Genomic DNA, 19,555 nt, shown 5'->3' with positions numbered 1-19,555 from the left:
ATACCCATGGCCACCTCCAACCATCCACAACCACGTAGGCCCTATAGAATAAAAACGTTAATGATTGAACAAATGTTCCTATACGGTTAATTTTGACAGTATTAGCATTTGTTATTTTTATTATTTTATTATTTTATTTATTGTTTTGTTATTTTATTAGCAACTGTGTTTTCTGTCTTTGTTGTTTGTGTCGATTTCAATAATACAAATTATTTTTGGTTAGATTTCCTTCAGTTTAAAATTCTATACAAATTAATTGAGAGAAATTAACTTTGATGCTCTAAATACCTTTCCACTTGATGATCGGGTTGAATTACTATCCTGAAGAGTTGTGCGAAGCCTGTGCCTGACTGATCAGTGATGGAAATGCTTTCAATTAGGGTAGTTATCGGCTCAGTCCGGTAGTGTGATAGACTACAAATAAAAATATATAAATAAACACCGCTTTACATGACGATGATGTCTGCTTATTCTTGATATTTCAGTCTAGAAAGCTGAAACCCTTCTGTTCCTACTAGATTGAGGCTATTTTAGGACTGTGTCCTCTTCAACCAAAACGATTTCTTGTGTTTGCATCATAATGTCCGCTAATACATGTTATCAATAAATTTCACTCATGTCCTATACCTGATAGCCCTTGTTTTGCAGGATACAATCAACTCACAGGTTCGAGGCTTATGCGGAAGACCAACTGGAATTTAAAATATACCACCGACCTCTTAAAATAAACATAACTAGCTGTTTGCCCGTTCTACGTAGGCTACGGGAATCTTGTAGTAAGTTGAAACCTAATATTCAGAACAGGAGTTGGTTTGCATATTTAGTGTGCATTTTTGCAGATATGCTAGCAAAACCAATTCTGTACAGGAATACATATAAACCTTCGTAAATACAATATCTGAGGGTTTCAAAGCCAAAACGAATGCTTCGTAATTAAATGTCACCCGATCGTGTTAGTCCATATTTTATAATCTAATGATAAAAGAAATTGCTTTATAGATCTATGAGGCATAGCCCTAAGGTAGGCCTGTAATTTAAAGTTACTTTTCACACTGGTTAAAAGTAGTTAAAATACTACCTCAACCTCACTACTAATATATAAATAAGTCAATAAATACATAGCCCACAAAACATTTATACTTTGACAACGCCAAGCTTTAAAAATTCATGATGGTTTGCTAAAAAAATCGTTCACTAATTCATAGCACTAATTTCATAGCATAAACTAACATTTTGGAGTCCAGACAGAAAACGCTAAAATTCCTACTGTAAGACATCAATTAAATTTAATAAGAAATAAGGTGCAGCACTAACGATAACTATAGTTGTATGTAGTGATGTGTTTGTACGTAAAAATGATTCTTACTGCTACCACCGGTTCTAAGGAAAAGTAGCAGTACCAAAAACCAACGTTTAAATTTAAGAAAAAAACTATAGTACTTACGACCAACTCAAACTGTCCTTCTAATCAAACTGTATTATAGGTGTTTGTTACGAATAAAAACTGACAAAAATTATGAGTACTCAGTGAATGTGGTGAATGACAATAATTTATTTGAACCATTTTTTAATATCTTCTTTATAAGGCAACACACACTCTACTCTTGTTTACTTTTTCTCATTTAAATTAATTAACATGTGTTTAATTATTATCAAGCATTCTAATATACATTAATATCAACATTTGCTAACAGCTGGCACTTTAAAACCAGTATAAATTAAACCACTGATTAAAAGAAGTAACCACCTCAGTATATATAACAGTGTTAATCCGTGAGTAAATATATAAATAAATAAATAAATACACAGGCCACAAAACATGAAACATATAAATTTAACAACATAAAGCTTTAAAAACTGACTATGGTTTGCTCAAAAAAACTTTCACTTGATGTGGTGCAGTACCAAAGTTATAAATCTCCCTTGGTTTTAATTTTTTTTAAGTTTTCGAAAATCAAAGTTATTTCCCATAAATAGCATTATTTGTAAGCAACTTTTAATGTTAACAGTTTGAAGAAACCACCCTTATCCAAACAAAGGTTTCTTATTTAAAAGATTACGTTATCTCTAAACGATAATCGGTACATATACAGGGTGTCCCGGAACTCTCTACCAATATTTTAAGGCATTGCTCCTGGGTAAGAAACATAACTAAATATCATATTTAAATTGTCCGGAAGTCCTTAGTTACTCACACAGCCGCCATTTTGTTTTTTTTAAGTTATTAATTTCTTTCTAAAGAATGGTTAAACATACGAAATAGAAACTTTGCACAAACATGTATGACAACTAGACAAAGCTACCAAAAAATTATCACGATTTTTCAAATTCATAAAACAAAATGGCGGCCATTTCAAATTTTTGTAAAATCAATGGTTTTGAGTTATTTAAGAAAGAAAATTTTAATGGCCGCCATTTTGTTTTATGAATTTGAAAAATCTTGATAACTTTTTTGCAGCTTTGTCTAGTTGTCATAAATGTTTGTGCAAAGTTTCCATTTCGTATGTTTAACCATACTTTAGAAAAAAAATTAATAACTGAAAAAAACAAAATGGCGGCTGTGTGAGTAAGGACTTCCGGAAAATTTAAATATGATATTTAGGTATGTTTCTTACCCAGGATCAATGCCCTAAAATATTGGTAGAGAGTTCCGGGACACCCTGTATATAGCAAACATTCGGAGGGAATGTGACAAATACCCCCGTCGCAGCAAACCTGCATACTAAGCGAATTTCCATTTACCCGGCTTGATTTCTACTAAAATATTCCCTATAAATTTTCAGATTTGTTTCCTATTTAAATAACATTAATTTTAGTGAGTACTGTAGTTAGGTTTGCTGCTACGGGGAAGATGTTGAGGTGTGTTTTATCAATTGAAATATTGATAGCTTAGTATGAAATAAACCAAATTGCCAAATTTGATTAAAATATATCCATAAACAAGCAAACTAGAACAGTTTATTTATTCTCCATAAGAATAACATGGGAGTTTTAAATTTACAAATTTTTAACTTTTCTCCGTAGTCAATGAACATTCAAAAACACTTCAATATACTAAATTATTTGTTTTTTTATGCTCTTCAAAATGGTCTAGAGAGAAATTTAGAAATTTAAAGTTTTTAGGGTCAAAAATGAGAAAAACCAATTTTTACCCCGTAAAACCACCCATAAACCCCTGATCCCATGGTCCGATTATGCTGGTTCACGAACTCGTTTGAATAAATGTAGGTTTACACGTTTGTACCAAATTTCATCAAAATCGGATCAATTTTGCTCGAGTTATCGCGCTAACGGACACACATATATATATATATGAATTTGAACGGATACCCCCACCGCAGCAAACCTGCAGACTAAGCGAATTTCCATTTGACTAATTGGATTTATACTGAAATGTTTACTTAAAAATATAACATTTATTCTCTATTTAAATAGAATTAGTTTAACTAGTATTTAGGTTTGCTGCATCAGGGAGGGTAAAACTGTTTTTTTTTTTTGTAAAATGTTAATAGTTAGTAAGAAATAAAAAATTTTCCAAATTTGATCAAAATATGTTCATAAACAAGCAAACTACAACAATTTACTTATTCTCCATAAGAATAACATGGAATTTTAAATTTAAAATTTTTTTGGAATTTTCTCCGTAACCATTAGGCGCATAATATCGCTTCAATATACTAAATTATTTGTTTTTTAAGCTCTACGAAATGGTTTGGAAAGAAATTGCTAAATTTTATGTTTTTTGGGTCAAAAATTGGAAAAACCTATTTTTACCCCATAAAACCCCCCGTAAACCCCCGTTCCCATGGTCCGATCATGCTGGATTGCGAACTCGTTCGAATAAGCGTAGGTTTACACGTTTGTACCAAATTTCATCAAAATCGGATCATTTTTGCTCGAGTTATCGTGCTAACGGACACATATATACATATTTATATATATATATATATATATATGAATTTGAACGGATGGTGTTTTTGGCATCTAGGGACCTCAAAACGAAAAAAAAATCGGTCCTGCGTCCAGGTCTTACCATGAGTACTACGGTAATAGCTTATTCCCTATATGGGAAATTCGCTAAAACGCAGAAATCTGGGGTTTTTGACGATTTCCTACTTAGGAAGTATGTAGTTTTACTTCCTAAGTAGGAAAAGTACCGATATCGTTGTCGAAATGTTAGTAAGTAGAAACCAAAAGTGACACATTGGAAAAGCGAGTTTAGCTACATCTGTAAGTTAAACCTCTGTTACGATCACAGCGAAATCAGAAAGATCTTCCAAGATGACAGCAACATCCACGATCACCCACTGCAGTTGATTTTTTACTTTGTACTTTACAAACTGTCATTTGTGAATTTGACAAAATTTGACAAAAACCGAACAAAATTGGGTTTTTGATGGTTCGTTATTTTGTTATCCAAGAAGCGAGGCCATGTTATCCATGTTTTTATAGCCAAAGACACTCTCATCAATCCAGTAAATACAGAAAAATGATTAGAACCTTGATCTGTACTCTAGTTTTCTAGGAGTAGGCCGCGTAAAATGACATTTTGGCATTACAGACGGAACCACAGAATGGACAAACAGACAAACAGACAGACAGACAGAAATTGAGATAAGACTCGTTTCGGCTTTCTTAGGCTACGAAACGTAAAAATAACCAAAAACTGCAAGATTCTAATCAATGTACAGACAAAACTGTAATTTTATTTATATAGATAGAAGATAGATGTCCAAACATAAACCCAATACCACACCATAACACCAAAACTGAAAAATTGCCTTCTGGTCTACAAATTTCCATCCAAATCGCACTACACTAGCGCAAATCCACTCAGTAAGACAATTATTTAAAGCCCACTTGACAATAGCACCCAGGGGTGGCTAGGCGTGGGGTACAAGTGGAGCTGTAGGGCTTGTAGCGGCATATGGCCCTTCGGACACCTGTTGACAACCTCGCTTGTAATTACGATTTGGTTACCCCCCCCCCCCTTCCAGAGACCATCATATGACGTAATGATAGACCTCCCCCCACAGACCGTCATGTGACATAATGGTAGACCTCACCCCTCACATAGTGGGCTGGGTCCTAATGTCACATCTACATCACAAAGATAACACATGTTCTACCCCCGTGATATTCGAGTGCGAAAATACGAGTTTTTTGCTAGAGAAGTTGAGACCGAAATGAGACTTACGCAGGATTAGTAGGGGCAGGGGTTCATAAGTACTTTTGTGAATTGAAATAAACATGTTTCTTAACGTTAGGTTTTCATAGTTTGTATTTTAATTCCAGTTTGAAATGTCACTAAACAATACTTAAAAGTAAGGTACTAAACCCAGTAATGTAAAACCTATTTACAGAGTCGTCATTAGGCCTAATCTGTTTGATGTTTCCATCAATTTTATTGTACGTATTGCATTAATGAGACTTTACAAGACAAATTGCAAAAAAATCCCCATGCAAAGACTTTGCTAGATACAAAATATTGAATGAGAAGCGTACAAATACGTAGTTCAATTGAGTTTCATTTTTATGGTATAGCCTCTGGATCACTGAGTTTTCCAATAAAAGGTTTAAATTACCTGTGGGCAGTCATGACCTACCTTCTACCTTATTAAACAATTCTGTAATTGAATTAATATTAAGTGTTTACTACGTAATTATTATGTAATATGTAATGTATTAATGTATTAATGTAATGTATTATGTACTGTAATTAATATTATGTTTTAGCTAATTAGGATTATTGACAGTACAAAAAACTTGTGAATAATATATTTGCCTTAAAAAAACTACCAAATTATTTTTCCAAGAATAAAATGGTGTTAGTAAAATATATTTTTTCATATTTTAATTGAACAGTTATGAAGGAATTAGTCGTTTTACAATTATTGATAATCAATAACGTGTACCATATGTACTACAACTAACTTACTCAATAATATACTGAGAACCATTTTTGAATCAATAAAATTTACATTATACACAGTTATTCCGAAAGTTACCAAGTATAAGTTAACCCTTTGTCGCATACGTTTATTATCAATAGTCTTTATAAAGAGTAAACAATGTTTAAAAACAATAAATCTACGTCTCAAATTAATCTTGAGACAAATATTTTCTTCAGTTAAATACTGTTCATGGTTGAAGAACAACTTGGTATGAACAGACGCTGTCAATGATGAGAAACATAATTTATTTGTTGTTGTTTACCTGTTTATAAAGGCAATTCCAGCAGAACTGTCAGTGCAGGCCGTGGTAAGACTCCATCTTGACAATCAGCTGATCAATAAGCGAGACTTGCGCCTGCCTACTTGATATGTTTGTGGCATTCGCCACTAGGTTGTGTTCGTGTGTTATATGACAATAAATGTATGTAAAGCCTCTTTAAACGCTGGCCATAGACTTTCTCTTTTATTTTGTGTTTTCCAGAGAATAGTGAATTTGACAATTCATTTGCCTCGTACATTGTCATAAATTTGTCTATCTTTCTAACATTGGTTCAATGATTATATATGTGATTTGCTATACGATTAGCCTACTATAGTGTGTCAGTTATGACAAATAATTTGAAAATAAATTAAATACACTCTATTTCTCTTTTACTTTTTCAATATAAATGCCTTAGAATATTTCAGAGTACGGAATGGAGTAAAAATCTAATCATCTTCAATCTAAAAATGAAATATAATATAATCTACACTGCTATTAAAGGGGAGATCAGCCTATCCTTCGATCAAGCAAAAACACTAGACTAAATTTGTGCTTTGATAATCTACAGACCCAGGCTTACCTTAGGCTTATTCTTGGTTTAACCCTAGAGCTCTATTTTCGTGATCATTTTTAACTTCGTAGCTGCATAGCAAAAGGAAATACTTAATGTCTGCATAAGACCTGACACTTTTTCCACCGACGATTCAAAATGATAATATAACATATGTTTTTTTTTTTAATTAAGTAAGTCAAATTATTCTGGTGACACCATTGACTATGGAATGTTCTATCAATGATATTTTATAAATATATTTATTTTTTTATCTTGTTATACTGGATATCAAACAGAAAACGCGTGGTTGCGAAGCAATAGTAAACATACTTTTCATATTATAATTTCAAACATAACTGTGTAAAGCCAACTATGAAAGGTTTTCTCCATATGCATTTCATATAGAAAATATATCATTGCTTTATTACACAAAAATCAAATTGTCCATTTGCCAGTTTACCGCCGTTGATGTTAGGATCTAAACAAGTCAAGGATAAGTCTGGAAGGGGTTGGTAGTGTGGGAGAGGGGGAGGGGGTTGTACTGGTGTAAAATGGTTAAAGGGATGAAGTATAACTGGACAGAATCAATAAACAGTTTGGTTGCCATGACAACGTGGTACCGCAACACGGTGCAGTGGCGGTCTATAAGACACTATCTCGATAATTGTTTTTCACTAGAAATCGAGTATAATCTTATTTGTTAAATTCGTGTAGAGAATGTGGTCCAGACAATTTAAAAATCTGTCTTGTCGATGTTTGGTACCCAGGTATTTTGTAACTTCAATCTGTCTATTATGTATGGTCCTTTCTCAACCCACAAGAATATCATACAGAGTAATTTGAAAATCACTTAAATTTCATTGCAGGTAAAAGTGATGGTGAATGTTTGTAATGTAGGAAGATTCACAACACTACAAATATTTAAAGAATTGGTTTCTGTGATAAAACTAAATTTGCTATATTTGTATACTAAAAAAGTATTTTAGTGAATCTTATCTTACTATAATATTATAAATCTGAAAGTTTGTGAGTTTGTTTGTTTGTGTGTGTGTGTGTTACTCAATCACGCATAAACTACTGGACGGATTGGGCTGAAATTTGGCATGATGATAGCTCACATTCCCGATTAACATTTAGGCATATTCTTATCTCAAAAATCCTTTCAGGCACCGCCCCAGTGGCTCTGTAGTTCTCCATGTTAACCAAAGGAGTATTCATATTAAAAGGGAATTAAATAATTTAGTCAGTTGTTTCAACTAAAAAAATGTTCTATGATATGCAAAAGCATTAAAAGTTAAAAGATTTACCAACAGGGTGCAGTACTAAATTTTTTTGCATTTGTGAAAACAGCTAATTTAAGCCATTGGCTATTTGAACAAAGCAGCAACAAAAAACCGTGATATGCAATGAAAACTGTCAAAGTTGGACTGTTTACAGTTATGTTTATGTTTTTAATTTCATGAATAATTGGTGATATCTTGCAAATTTTAAAAATTAAATTTTCTCTGTTGTTTAGGTGAAGTGGTAGAACATTATGGCTGTGGTAGATGTGTAATACTATAGTATACCGTAAATTTAAAGAAGCAAATTTTATCAAAATGTGTCCACTCCATTGCAAACGCAAGGCTTGAGTATTACTGCAATAAGGATTATATACTTTTATGCCAACCCCGTACGAAGGAAGGGTGCTCTGCTAGTTTCCCATATCGGGAACAAGCTTTTACCATATGTCTCAAAAAGACCTGGACTTGGGACAGATATTATTTTCGTTTGATGACCACAGAGGCCAAAAAACACCATCCGTTCAAATGCATATCATCATACTAATATTTATGTAATACAATTACGCAATTCCAGTAAAAGATTTAACAAACGGTATATTTTAATTAACAGTATATGTGTCCGTTACCGAGACAACTCGAACAAAAATGATCCGATTTGATGAAATTTGGAACGTGCAAACCTACGTTTATTTGAACGAGATTGCGAACCAGCGTGATCGGATCATGGAAGTAGGGTTTTAAAGCGCTTAAAGAAAAAAGAAATTGAAGTGTCCTCGGTTAGTTATTGGTTACGGAGAAAAAAATTTAAAATTGCCATGCAGAATAAGAAAACTGTTGTAGTTTGATTGTTAATGGATATATTTTGATCAAACTTGGAAAATGTATTTATTTTATACTAAGCTATTAATATTTTACTAAAACACACTTTATTACACTCCCTCTAGCAGCAAGCCTAGGTACTTTTTTAAACCTAATGCTTTTTAAATGCATTTAATTGAATGTTGAATTAGGCAAATGGAAATTCGCTTAGTCTGCAGGTTTGCTGCGGTGGGGGTTATTATCCTACAATTGACGACCTATTATCGAATTACTTTATTTTTCTTTTGGTATCCTAGGCATACAGTGTTAGTTCGTAAAATACTTTTCTGGCAACATATAAAAAAAAAATTGGATAATTTATTAGATCTCCGGCCTCCCAAAACGTTTTATACATTTCTAGGTAGCCTAGAATATAGTAATTCATTTGATCAGAGTGCTACATTTTAATACTTAATTATATAGTTTCTTCCATCAAATTATAATTTACCATCTCATGAAAATAAGAAGTATACGAATTACATCGTTCAAGTACGATAATGCATTATATCTAATCATCGTTCTTGCCCATGTTTTGTTCTTAATTAATCCAATTGAAAACTGTATTATGTCAAAAATAATTAACCTGTATATGTACAATTTAAATCAGATTTCGAAAATAATTACTATGTATCCATCCCTCACGAGTCAGAATACATATAACTAACATCGAGGCAATTACTTCAATTGCTCTTCGGTTAAACACTGCTAAACTCTCTTTGATTCGCGCTCGCTCGCTTTCAGGTACATAATCGAGTTTTACTCATGAAAGGGACAAATGTAACAAACCAGTGTTGTAATAATGAGTGCATTAGTGAAGCAGCAAAGTCATTGTTGTGTGACGTCATTAAACAAGCAACCAATCAGAAACCAGCGTTTGATCGGTTGGATCCTTTGTGTTATATAATCTAAAGCACACAATGCTATTCTATCAAGTTTCTATTTTTCTGGTGTTTTATGGGAGTTTAACAGATATTTCAAAGGAATATCTCTTCATAGAAACCATAATTTTTTACCATACAATTCATAGGTTTGTTTATTTCTCTTCGCCCAATATTTCTTTCAATTAATTCACAAAATGTGTGTTATTGCTCTAAAAATCGTCGAATATGTCTCGAAATGTTGTATTTACATACATTTATGTTGGAACTTCATAGGTGGTTCAAAATGTTGGGATTCGAAAAAATAAGTAGAACATGGATTTATAGCTATAATAAAATTAAATGCCCCCGCCACAGCAAACCTGCAGATTAAGCGAATTTCAACTTGTCTGATTACATTTTTACTAAAATATTTCTATAAATAAGAAATATTATATTTATTCCCAATTTAAATAACCCTAGGTTTTCTGCTACGGGGAAGGTAAACCCGTCTTTTTGCCCATACGTCAATAATACATAGGATGACATAGATAAATTTGCAAGATTTTATCAACATATAAACAAGTATATGTTGATTATGGATAGTTTATCAATAAACAAGTAAACTACATCAGTTTTCATTTTATCCATAAAAATAACATGGGAATTATAAATTACACTTTTTTTAATTTTTCTATGACCGTGTTAGACATACTAATAGTGCTTCAATATATTAAAGTATGTCTTTTTAATCTCTAAAAAATGGTTTGGAAATAAATTGCAAATTTTTTGTTTTTAGGGTCAAACATTGGAAAAACCCCATTTTTACCCCCATAAACCCCCGTTTCCATGTCCCTTATTCTTTATATGGGAAATTCGCTATAACTCGTTCTTAACACTATGTTTCCAAACATTATTTTGTATACAAGAGGTTAAGTTACCTTTTTTATAACCAATTACTGTAATCCGAAAGTCATCTATATGTCAACCGGTTTGTCGTCAATGGTGTCATTGTCAAGCTGGAAGTAATTTATTAATTTATCAATCTTAGGAGTTCGTCCACAGGTTAAGCGTAAGAGAGGGCCATGTGGCCCTAGCTTTGCCTGTATAAATAAATAATTTTCATTTCATTTAATTTCGTCATATAATACGTCTTACAAAAACGGTAAATACATGGCCATACAACTTATGATTACAACACGGTGGCGGACAGGGTGTATGTCTGACAGTATATAATTTATGTTTACTAATCCGGAAGGCAATATACATAATGAACATTATTTTGGGTTCCAGTATTAGAAGATAACTGTCTAAAGAGTGATACTCTTTAAAAATATAAATAAAATATTTTTAAATAATCCCATGGCTCTAAATGAGTCCTCGCTGCGCCAAATATATATCTATGTAGGACATAGTCAATGGTAGGACCCATAGGGGTCAAGGTAGGCCTAGTACTATTAATTTTAGATGGTTTATATTGTTCACTTTTAGCAACACCGCTTATCCTTTTAGACAAAATCACAAGAATATCCCGTAAATATTAAGCTGCTGAATTTATTTTTAATTTAGTGATTGTTAATTTATTGAGAATTTAAAGTAAAACTACCGAAAAAGCACGTTTTCTATACGTTGGTTTTATGTCATTACCTACGATTATAAATAATACATTTTTATTTATTTTATCGTATCCAGTGCATTACAAGATATCGCCAGAATACAATACTTTTGCTTTCTACGAATCCGTCCTCGTTTGATTAGCTCAACTTAATTAATGTAAATAAGCATGACTTTTGTTCATAAAACCTATTGTTACTAATCTTTTATTAATCTAAAAGTCAATATAAACCTTTTACTGAACACTAGCCTCCATAATCAATAAATCAATCAATCAATCAAAATATCTTTAATTCATAATACCCAAACATATAGTTACATGAAATAGAGTCATGGGAACTAAAACTAAATGAGTAGGTTATTCAAAAAATACCTACCCGGCTTTAGTTCTATTACATTCAAAATTGATAAGAGAAAGAGTCAAAATCAAAAGAGTCAAGAACAAAACTCCCCGATAGCAAAAACGCTGATTGAATTAGAAATGCTTTTGCCAAATTTGAAAATCTGTTCGTATTATTTATTTCTTTTTTGATATTTTGTGGCAAATGGTCAAAATATTTGTTTCCTTTATAGGTGATTTTTTTAAAGCTCTAATTTATGATGTTCAACCAATCGATGGGGTCTTGTATTATAGCTATGGACAGTATTACCAAATCTTAGCTTATTGTTAGATACTACAAATTTTATTGTTTCAAAAATAAAGAGGCTGTAAACAGTAAATATTTTCAATTTGGAAAAATCATTTTTAACTACATCAATAATATAAATGAACATATTACATAACAGTGGGTACATTTGTTTAGCAGATAAACTCTCATTTTTCTTAATGCATGTATGGTCAAACTTTCTAAAACTTGATGATTCTATTATGTGGACAATTTTATGATAGTTGATTTTAAACTAACGAGTCGTGAAGGTAAAAAGGGACATTTATCTTGAATGCATTTAATTTATATTTCTTAATGGCCTCAAGAAACTATTTAAATTTTTATATTCATACTTATTCACTAGTACAAATTAATCGGTTTTCGTTACAGATGAAGAGAGTTAAAATTCAGCGAGCGCTCTAGACATAAGAGCAATCGATGGTGTTCGTTGCGATGGAAACACCCCAACTTTAGCCGAGCCGAAATGTATTTTCAATTACTGATGTTTGAGCGAGCTTTCATTAACTGGAGCTGCAGCGCTAATTGGTGACAAACTGGCAGAGCGTCTTGTTTCAATACCGTCGATAATTGAGAAACATGTTTAACAGCGTGAAAAGATCATGGAGGATTACCCTTTTGACAAATAATTTATTTGATTATTTTTTTTATGTAATAGCCTAAGCGTAGTAGAAACTATTTAGTTTGAACAATTAAGGTAAATGGGGTTGTAATGGTTAAACCATAATTACCTCGTATTCCTCTAGGAAACTATTTTTCCAGCTGTTACAAAAACGGTTAGATTACCAGAGTCGGTTAAAACCGCTGATGAAAAAAAACCTTCGAGAATTTCAAAAATACCACTGATGCAGAAATTTTGGTAAACAATGGGAATTTCTCACTATTTTGTTAATTTGTCATCCAAAAAGATTCGTCATCAGTATAAACAATATTTGTTCAATAGATAGTTTTAAATATATATTTTCAATACTTAGTTGAGAAATCCAACGTGTTGTTTCAAATCAACGTTAAAAGATTAAAACTAAATAAAGAAATTTGACACATTTTAAGAATATGGATACATGAATAACATTAGAGACGTACAGCGTTTAACACATTACTATCTGGGTAAGGAAAATCCGTTGAGGTTCAGTATTTAATAATTTTTCTATTCATGTGGATGTGAATGACGAAAAGAAATTGATAATACACCCGCCGCAGCAAACCTGCAGACTAGGCGAATTTCAACTTGTCTGATTACATTTTTACTAAAATCTTACTAATATTATAAATGTGAAAGTTTGTGTGTTTGTTTGTTTGTTTGTTTGTTTGTTTGAAGGTCAATCACGCTTTAACCACTGGACGGATCGGGCTGAAATTTGGCATGATGATAGCTCATGTTATAAGATTTACTAACAGGGTGCAGCACTAATATTTTTTGCATTTATGAAATCGCCTAATTTGAACCAGGCAGCAACAAAAAACTGTGATAGGGAATGGAGAACTGTCAAAGTAGGATTGTTTACAGTTATGTTCATGTTTTTAATTGCATGAAAAATTTAAAGAAGCAAATGTTATCAAACTGTATCCTCCCCCATTGCAAACGCTAAGTTGGAGTATAACTGCAATAAGCATTTTACTATATGCCAACCCCGTACGAAGGACGGGTACTCTGCTAGTATTTACATAAATAAGACATATTTATTCCCAATTTAAATAACATTAGATTTAACCAGTGCTTAGGTTTCCTGCTACGGGGAAGGTAAAAAGTGTTTTTTGACCATATTTCAATAGTATAGAATGAAATAAATAAATTTGCAAAATTGTATCAACATATATCCATTACAAATAAACTACAACAGTTTTCATTTTCTCCATATGAATAACATGGGAATTTTAAATTAAACTTTTTTGAATTTTCTCCGTGACCGTTAGGCATAAAACGGCGCTTCAATATACTAAATTATTTTCTTCTCAACAAAATGGTTGAGAAAGAAATTTCTCAACTAAATTTTTAATTTTACGGTTAAAAATAGGAAAACCTATTTTTACCCCATAAACCCCTGTTCCCATGGTCCGATTATGCTGGTTCGCGAACTCGTTCGAATAAATGTAGGTTTACACCTTTGTACCAAATTTCATCAAAATCGGATCATTTTTGCTCGAGTTATCGCGCTAACGGACACATATATAAATATATATATATATGTGAATTTGAATGGATGGTGTTTTTGGCCTCTGGGGACCTCAAAACGAAAAAGTAAATCGGTCCCGGGTCTAGGTCTTACCATGAGACCTACGGTAATAGCTTATTCCCTATATGGGAAATTCGCTAAAAATACTAAAAAGTCCATTTTAAATTTTAACCTGGCACTCAAACCTTTTTTACGGTGGTATTCTTCAAGACTGCAGTCTTAATTAAGTATACAATGTTTGAATCCAATGATAGCGTCATTGCGTGACAATTTGATACAGCTTTCCATAAGTGTTTTTTTTTTTTATAAAATATGATCTCCATATTTTTATGCGTAATTTGGTTATTTTCGTTTTACTGCATAGTATTAAAAGTCTTAAGTGCCTAAACATTGCAATTCAAAACTTTTTAAAATTTAATCACCCATATTTTGGAAAATCCTTTTTTTAATTTTGCATTTTTAAAACAATTGATTGAGGATCTTAAAAGATAGTTTTTGGAAAACATCTCTGCTCTTTAAACTATTTGGGACTTTAATTTCATTTTATTATTAAACATTTATTTCACCAATTATTGGTGAGCATCGAAAACACTCTGTGTAAAATTATAATAATAAACGGTTCCTCAAATAATTGTCAGAGTGGATGATCAGTTAATGGTTGCTCTCTACTTATCTTCTATCTACTTACAATATATTTTTGGAAATATTATTATTACTATAATATTAGTAACATTTTATAATAGAACATTTCTAACACATCACAAAACGAACATTTGTTTCACATGTTTTATGTTATGCAATTGAGTGTGGACTGTTTTAATATTTACTGTAATACAGTCAGTTTTGGAAGTACTGTATATTCACCGCAAAAAAATACCAACGAGAGTACAATGGTACAAAGTACAATTCTCTATTAATGACCATTGCATTATTCATGAATCAGGGTGCGTTTACAATTAGAAACCAATCTGTCCCATCATTATCTCCACAAATCATATGCAGTTGCTAAAGTGATGAATTTTAATAGTACAAAGTACGATAATATACTTTGTCAATTTGCTAAGCCTAATCATTTTGAATGTATATTTTCAGTCCAATTCATATTATTTTTTAGTTTGGAGAAATTACACAACCAATTTGGATAAATTTGCTATTAAATGTTATTGTAACTGATAAAATATACCGTACTTGTTATAACACAATAACTCATCTACTTTATCAAAGTAAACTTATTTACCTGCATTGGTTATGTCTGAAAAGAATAAATCAATTCAATAGATTATGCATTACCAAAAATTAAACTCTTAACTGCAAAGTATAAAGTTATACACTGTAATACAAATTATATTAAAGTGTACACGTTAAATTATAACCTTGTGACACACTCTTTGAATACGATTTAGAAAATTACTTGTATATTTAAAAAATAGTAATAATGAAATGTATATAAAATGAGAATACATTTCAAAACCAATATTTTTTACATTCCACTGCAAAATAAAAATATAGAGATAGGAAAACGTAGTGAACGCAGGATATCCAATTTAGTTAGGCTACCTCAAAAACAAAACATTCTATACTGCTGGTGTTATGGAGAAATGTATTTTTACATAAACTAGGTGAAATCCGTCGAAATGACAGGTTACTGGTAATTGATCAAACAAAATCATTTAACTATCAATCAATGTTAAATAGCTCCATTTTTGGAACAATTTGGAGTAATATACGTCAGATAAGAGAACGTCGATGCTTGATGGCAAATCTGTGTGCATACCTTTAATTTATGACCAACATTATGAAAATTGGTTGGGTAGAAGAGCCAAAGTTAAACCCACTCGGAAAAGAAAACTCAAAGTTTTTTTTTATACAAATTACCTAATTTAAGGTATTAGTAACTGTGTCGTCTTTGTGGTATTGTTGAAAAATTGTTTCATATAAGATGAGTGGGGAGGTAAGAAATACTTATAACCTCTGACATACGCTTCAATTGTCTTACTATATTCATATATTCGCATTTAAGTTCATTCTTCAATTTAAGTTCAATCTATTTTCAATGCATACAACTGTTATTGTTTAAAAATGAAAAGTTTTACTTTTAGTTATTGTGTATGTGTAGTTATGCTACCTTGGACCCGAAGCCCGATTAAGTATCGCCATGGCTTTACTTAAGAAATAAAGACTTCTAGAGTAGTGTTTTACAAAAGTAAAATGTTAAATTTTTAACCTCTTAATTCTTTGTTAAATCCTCCTTTACTCCCAAAAGTAGAACTCCACTTAATCCTATCCTTATAACTTTGCCGCAGATGCTTACTAGGTTGCAAATGCATAAATTTAAATAAGGTACTCACAAATCCAGATGCTAATGGATATTCAGAAAGGATCGATGACAATAACGTGATATCTAACTATATCACATTATCAGTGGGGTCGTGATATCTCCATATCAATCTGCAGTTTGCATATGCAGATAGGTTCTGAAGCCCGCGGCAGGAGGGTTCAATAACCATCCTATTTCGACATTTACCAGGGCTAAAAGTATCACGGATTTTTATTTATTTTTTTTTTAGTTTGACTTACATTTTTAATAATGTTAATTTGATTGTCAAATACATTTGTAAGTAGTGTTTACATTTAACCAACTATTAATAATACATTTACAGGCAAGTTGAATAAATGTTCTCTTTTTGGCTACAGATTTATACACTATTACAGTAGTGTATGTTTGACTATAAGAAACAACCACTTGTTTTGTAATTAATCATATTAAAGGTTTCATACTTTCGTTCAATCTATATAACTATATACTTTATGCAATAAAGGGTTTCTCTCTTACATAATTTTTTCAGTCTCTCTACTGAACCATTTTTTTACGATTCGGGTATCATTTAAAAACTTATGCTCTAGTGCAGTGACGAATGGTACTTAAAAAGATATAATTTTAGGATTTCGCTCTCATAACGTTGAATTTATTCGTTTATAAACATAGTGACGCTGAACAACTTTCTTTACAACGTTTAAATGTAAAGAGCTGATCCTTCCAGTCAGACCACAGTCAGATTGTTAACACAAAGACACAACAGTTCATGAATATGGATTTTAAATAGGCTACTTTAAAAAAATTATAACCTGTTTGAAGTTGGTAAATCACTCTCCACGGTGTGGATCTAAAAGCAACAAATAGTAAATTAGTAGTTATACTCTCCTAATAACTAACTGTCTCAAGGAAACATAACACTTGAAAGGTAAAAGGATTAATTTTTCCTTGGAAACATTTTTTGGATTGCGAAATTTGCGCACAGGTCCCTTTTAAACCTAAATTCTAAACAAATTCGGAGATTAACTCACTTTAAAATTTATTGCTCTATGAAAATAAATTTCCGTATAGCTTTTTAATGAAATGAGTTCCCCAATGCAAAGAAATAATATCTTGCCTGACAAGTCTCCTTTTTTGTTTAAGCATGTAGATAAACACAAAGTTTAGGGTGGGCTCGGATTATTCAGACATTCCAGAATTCATTGTCCTACTTCTGGATATTGCTTTATATTAATTAAATTATTATTGTTACCTTACAATATCCGTTTAGTGTTGGTAGATACTACATGTTTCGTGGCGACTGCCACATCCTCAGGTTATCCTCTTCTCAGATTCGTCATTAATTCAAAACATAAAACACTGAACACACGTAGAAAAACACATTACATTTATTTCTGTACAGTCACGGTGCGTGCACGCGTTTGACCATGCATGGTTAACAGGTTAGATGTGATAACACCCAAAACATTAAATGTGACCACGAATTTTATCCAAAAGTCCTAAACGAAACAAACATTGTATTCAGAAACGAAGAAATATGCCTGCTGAACAAAGGTTTGAAACATTGCTTACAACCCCAAAATAACCTAAAAAATCTCACCAATGAAGTCATAAACACTGAAGCTACAATACTTGAGCTCCCATGCGAGGAACAAAATGAAATAAGAGTACTAGTGAATGACAAACTGACAAGGAACGTAATCCCCAAAGTTCAAAAACAAAAAAATTCTAACATTAAAGACTTCCGAGTGGCTAAAGAAATTAAAGATAAACTGTCCTCCAATAACGCCATATTGACCAAAGCCGATAAAGGTAACACCACAGTAATCATGTATGAAAATGAGTACGACCAAAAAATAAGCCAGTTCATCACCAACAATAACATAGAACAGTTAAAAAATGATCCCACCCCACGTTTCCTCAAGGACATAAACTCAAAAATCAACAAGTCGAAGTACCTCCTTTCAGACGGCACAAAAAGATACCTCAAAATCACAGCCCCGCACGCCCCAAAATTTAGGGGACTCCCAAAAGTCCATAAACCAAACATACCAATAAGACCACTAGTAAATTACACATCAGCCCCAACATACCGTACAGCTAAGAAAATCGACAGAATAATTAGAGACAACATAAAATTGAACCCCAACTTCAGCTTACGCAATAGCATTGAACTAATTGACAAGTTAAATGAAATCAAACCCGCAAACGGACATACTCTCATGTCCCTTGATGTTGAGAACATGTACACCAACATACCTGTTGAGGAATCTATTGCTATACTCGAGAAACGATTGACAGAAAACAACACGTTATGCCAAAACAAAATCAAAGAATTGATAGACCTAACCAAAGTTATATCACAACAAAATTACTTTGAATACAAAGGCAATTACTACATACAGAAGGAAGGGTTAGCAATGGGTTCACCATTATCCAGCATATTAGCCGAATTGTTTCTTAACGACTTTGAAACTAAGCATATCATCAACGAAACATCAAAATATAAAGATAAAGTTATATTCTATCAGAGGTATGCTGACGACGCAATATGCGTATTCAAAGGCAATGCCAGACAAATCGATCTTTTCACCAAATTTCTGAATGACAAACACCCAAAAATCAAATTCAAAAATGAAATAGAACAGGACAGAAAAATTAATTATCTTGACTTAACCATCACACGCAATAGTGACAAATTCCAATACAGTATTTACCGCAAGCCTACCCAATCCAGCCAAGTAATTCATGCATCTTCACACCATCCAACCTCACACAAAATGGCAGCTTTCAACTCATTTATACATAGATTGAAAACCGTCCCAATGAATGAAGACGATTACAACAAAGAATTAGAGATTATTAAATACATAGCAGCCGACAATGGCTACGACCCCACACTGCTCGAAAAAATACTGCATAGAAAGAAAAATATACGCCCAAATGCAAATAGGGAAAAACGGTATGTTACTCTCAGTTACGATAACCAATTATGCCACAAATTTTCAAACATTTTGAAGA

At 32.1% G+C, this 19,555-nt stretch overlaps 1 protein-coding gene across 3 annotated transcripts in view; it reads right to left on the bottom strand.

The window, feature by feature from the left end:
* The window catches only part of LOC128987901 (multiple coagulation factor deficiency protein 2 homolog), a 36,937-nt gene that overhangs the window by 8,551 nt on the left and 8,831 nt on the right, over positions 1–19,555 (bottom strand). The window contains exons 1-2 of one of the 3 annotated variants that reach the window (XM_054408986.1): positions 6,217–6,266; positions 289–414 (exon numbers count right to left, since the gene is read on the bottom strand). The exons of 1 other annotated variant lie outside the window; for it this stretch is intronic. The gene's annotated coding sequence lies outside the window, so the exon portion shown is untranslated. Of the gene's footprint in view, positions 1–288; positions 415–6,216; positions 6,273–19,555 lie in introns of those variants that run through there. One more of the 3 variants, XM_054408985.1, reaches the window with a different exon arrangement.

This window comes from Macrosteles quadrilineatus, unplaced genomic scaffold (assembly GCF_028750875.1).
Source record: "Macrosteles quadrilineatus isolate MER2022 unplaced genomic scaffold, UCM_ALF_1.0 Scaffold_2__2_contigs__length_208266976, whole genome shotgun sequence".
In the NCBI taxonomy this organism is placed as follows: domain Eukaryota; kingdom Metazoa; phylum Arthropoda; class Insecta; order Hemiptera; family Cicadellidae; genus Macrosteles; species Macrosteles quadrilineatus.
The sequence above is the reverse complement of the archived record's forward strand: the minus strand, read 5'-3'. Positions and strand labels throughout refer to the sequence as shown.